Genomic DNA, 4,250 nt, shown 5'->3' with positions numbered 1-4,250 from the left:
CTGGGGGGGGGCTGGGCGGCTTGTGGGGGGTGGGGGGGGACGGACTCCTGCAAACCTGGGGGAGATGCAGCGGGAGGGGGGTGGGTGGAATGTCCCACCTGGAACAAATCCCGGGGGGCAGCTGCCCTGACTCCGGAGCAGAGGGGCTCTGCCTTGTGCCCTGCCCAGCGCCTGGGGTGGCCTGGCTGGCTCCGGTGCCGCCTGCCCCCCACCCCCGTTTCCCTGGGTCAGGTTGGTGCAGTCCGGCTCAGAGCCCTGCAGAATGACTGAATGGGAGCTGGAGCGATGATTGACAGCCGCCCCCCCCCCCCCCCCGCAGGACGCCTGTTACTGGGGGCCGCGGGGGGGGGGGGGGAGGGTGATGCTGGGACGCCAACCAGGCGGCTTGATTAAAAGTTTGCTTTAAAAACGGGCCCAAGCCGGGAATGGGCCTTAAAACCAGCCCCCCCCACCCCCCCAGTGAGGGGAGGCTTCCTGATTCGACGCCCCTGGTCTTGGTGCAAAGCCGCAGCCGATCCCAGCCGCTGCGGTGCGGCCAGATGTGAAAGCGCCACCGAGGGGGCTGCGGGGGATCTGCCCAGCGGCGCCTACGGTTTGCAGCCAGGCCCTTGGAGGAGGTGGGGCAGGCCGGACATTGCGGGGCGCATCTATACGGGGGCGGGAGGGGGGGGGTTTAGTGGCGTCAATGGGGACATGACTCAGTTCAACCAGGCCAGCAGCCCCCCCTGATGTGAAGGTCAGTCTGCTGCCCCTGTCCCTCCAGTTCACATCAAGGCCTGTTTGCACCTTAGAAGCTGCCTGGGGGGGGGGGCAAGGGGCAGTTGGGGGGCAGCGAGAGGCAGCAATTGTGGGGTCGGCTCACTAGCCGGGTGTGTTTGCTGCAATGATCCCCAGTGAAATCCTTAGCAATGTTGCCACTGAAACAGTTATCTCCCAGAGCCCCATTTAACCCCTGGGTGTGGGGAATGCGGCAGTTCACATCTCAGAGCCCTTGTTTCGGGCTGTCTGCAGACTCAGCCAGACACCTCCGCCTTTGAGCCAATCGGGGCATGTTTTCAAGGTTTGCTCTGCCACCGTCGGGATCAGGAACCGGATTAAAAAAAGGAAGCACGGTGAGACGATGGTGCGGAACCTTGCAGCAAGGGGGGGAGTCTGCAGCTGTGGAATTGCAGAGTGCAGGGGCCCTGCTCTATTGCCAGTGGGTGAGAATGCTCTGTGGGTAAAGCCTGCACTGCGTTCTGTATGCCACAGCGCGTGTGGGCATGCAGAGTGCCTACCCTATCGCTTCTCGGCTCTCTGAGCTAAGACCAAGTGTAAGTAGTCTCTCGGCCTATCAAAGGCGCGTGATCCAGTGTCTTGATGTTTTTGGTCTTTTGGCCTGGAGATGAAAATCTTGTCTGTGTCTCTTGGACCATGAAGTAAAAATATTATCTAAGTTATAGCTGTTCTTATCAGTTTAATATCTGATATGTCCTTTATTCGAGGACTGTATATTACATTGATTTTTGGAACGTGGGGATGGAATAGATGCAGGCAAAACATTGCAATGCACACATGCCATTCCACTCTGCTGGATGGACCCAGAACTGCTCCCCTCTATGTCAGAGCCTCTCCAAAGCTAACAGAGATTCTCCTTTAGCTCAAGTGGCAATAGGAGTCCTGAGTTCTAGCCGGGCTGTGATGCACACTGGATTGACAATCATGTAGTCCCTAAGCAGCTATGGAATTGTGTTAGAAATTCTCACACATTTTCATAGTGTGGACTGTAGAGAGGATCTTGTGGACACCTTCCCACCCATTCATCATTGCCTTGGCCACCTCCCCTCCCTTGGACAAATGGTGCTCCCTCCCCAGAGATTACACTGGACTGGATGGGAAACACAGAGGAGCTGCTATTGGGAAAGGTGGAACCAGGGCAAACTGGCACCTTCTCCAGCTGTCTTGATGAAGGGAGACAGACAGGGGCAAAGAGAAACACACACAGAGTCAGGGATTCGGTGAGGTGGAGGGGGTTGGGACTGAGAGTTACCTATGTCACAGGACACACACCTCTGCCCTTAGGGCGGTGGTTTTCAAACCGTGGTCCACAGACCTCTGGGGATCTGCTGACTATGTCTAAGATTTCCAAAGGGGTCCACAACCTCCCTTCGAAATGTGTTAAGGGTCCGCAAATGAAAAAAGGCTGAAAAGCACTGCCTTCAGAAATGAGCCACTGGCCAGGGCCAGCTGCGAAAGGGAATCTACGTAGCCACAATTACACGGCCACTAATTTAATTTGTCTCTTTTATGGCCAGTAAGTCACAAATTGCTGCAATCTGGACTCAGCTAGAGTCGACCCTTTCTGGGGACTTGACCCCCAAAGCCTCAAATTGAGGCTTCTCAATTTTGCAGCTAATTCCAGATTATCCCCGGGGGATTTGGTTTCTGTCTCACAATCAGGTGTGTTTCTATTATATTAAATCTCTCCAGCCCTGCGGGCTGCTTTTCCTAGAGAAGGCAGCTTTTCCTTTTCGCTGTCATGTGCTTTCAGAAAGAGCAATTACTAAGGGGGCAAGACAGAGGATCATTTTAATCAATTCTTGCAGCCAGTTAAATGTCTTCAGACTCTGAAAAATGGAGAGCAGCCCAGTGAAATGCAAGCCAGGATCAGAGATGGGAACTGGTCCTTCCCTGCATGAAACCAGCTCAACTTCATTCATTCCAGGCAGTTTCACTGGGTTCCCCCCACCTCTCCTTCTCCCCCACCTTACTGTGCCCCAGGAGATGAATGGCACCTTAGCATAAGAAACACACAAGGCCAACAGCTGCTTTAAGAATGCTGAGCATTGGCATAACAACAGTCTGAGGGCAGGTCTCAGTGGATGCAAGGGTACGTGTCCCGGAAAGGGGTGTGTGTTTGCATACATGTGTGTGGCTGTGTATTTGCTAAGATACATATGTGTGTGTGTGTACATGTGTGAGGGCCTATGTGTATATGGGCATATGTGTTTACCTAGATTGTAAGTTCTTTGGGGCAGAGCCTGTCTCTTTGTTCAGTGTTTGTACAGCACCTAGCACCGTTGGGGCCGAGACCGTGACTGGGGCTTTTAGGCGCTACTGGAATCCACATAATCCACACTCATAATAATAATGTCTTTGTGCATGTGCCACTGGGAATTCTTATGTACACGTGAGCTGCAGTAGTGTGCATATGGTTAGGGTCCGTGTGCGTGCATACATGTGTGGGAACATGTGTTTAGCTGTGCAGGTACAAGCAGGGGTTAAAGTAAGATGGCGCGAGAGGAGAGATCTCCTCCTGTCTCCGTCCCCCAGCCCACTAAAACAGGGGAGCTCCCTCTGAACCCGGCTCCCCTCCAGCTCGCCTCCCCCTCTGCTGGTGCAGGGAGAACTGCCCCTTCTGTTTCAATCAACTTTAGCCACCGCGTACACAGTCACTTAAACTTCTCTGTCCAGGCGTGTCATAGTCCCCTGCTGAATCCAGCACACCCAGCTGGGGCTCCCAGGGGGCAAAAGAGTGGCAGAACCGAGATGGCTCCAGCTGTGCCAGCCAAGTGGGTTTCTCTGCCCCCTGCTTCCCTGGCTCCAGTCTGCAGTCCGGGCACACCAGGCATTCAGTTTGCAGCTGCTGCCGGGAGCTGACGTGGTGGTTCTCATTCCCGCAGCAGGGACGGGGGCAAGCATTCCTGGGTGGTGTCCAAGAACTGCCAAAAGGGGCTTTGAAAGTGTTTGTTTAACGCACGGCACAGGAGGAAAAAGCCATCCTTGCTCTTTCCTTTCATGTCGCCACCTGGCAGCTCTCTCCTCCCCGCTCCTCCCTTCCCAAGGGTGAGCGATGAATGCGCCACTCACAAGGGCACCCACGCTGCCATCTGGGATTACGGGGCCAGAACCGACCTGACCACAATGCAGCCAAATGCCAGTGCACAATGGGCTGTGACACACAAAACGCTGCCAAACTGGCCCCCACCCGCAGCCCCCACTCTGTCTTTGTCCCAGAGTATCTCTCCTCCACCCCCTTTTAGGCCCACTGTCACTCACGCACCAGCTCCCATGCTTGCTCACACAGCCATTGAGTTGGGGGGTTGGGTGGGAGTTTGGGGGTTGCCCCTGTCCTGTGGATAGTGAGCTGCTTGCTCTGACTGGGGCGGGGAGCGGGGGCTGTCCGGCTGGCTCCTTTCAGCTGCACTGTTTTCACTGTCAGAGCCTGTGCCCACTGGAACACATCTCAAGGGTGTAGAGGTGACATGCTG

The 4,250-nt window shown here is 55.3% G+C and overlaps 1 non-coding gene across 1 annotated transcript; it reads left to right on the top strand.

Moving 5' to 3' along the window:
• Positions 1 to 1,401: 1,401 nt before the first annotated feature.
• Positions 1,402 to 1,585, top strand: LOC142069611 (U2 spliceosomal RNA). Its single transcript, XR_012665536.1, has one exon. It is a non-coding gene; the product is annotated as a U2 spliceosomal RNA (small nuclear RNA).
• Positions 1,586 to 4,250: the final 2,665 nt, after the last annotated feature.

Source organism: Caretta caretta, chromosome 19 (assembly GCF_965140235.1).
Source record: "Caretta caretta isolate rCarCar2 chromosome 19, rCarCar1.hap1, whole genome shotgun sequence".
In the NCBI taxonomy this organism is placed as follows: Eukaryota; Metazoa; Chordata; order Testudines; family Cheloniidae; genus Caretta; species Caretta caretta.
Note: the sequence above shows the minus strand (reverse complement) of the source record. Positions and strands in the feature narration are given on the sequence as shown.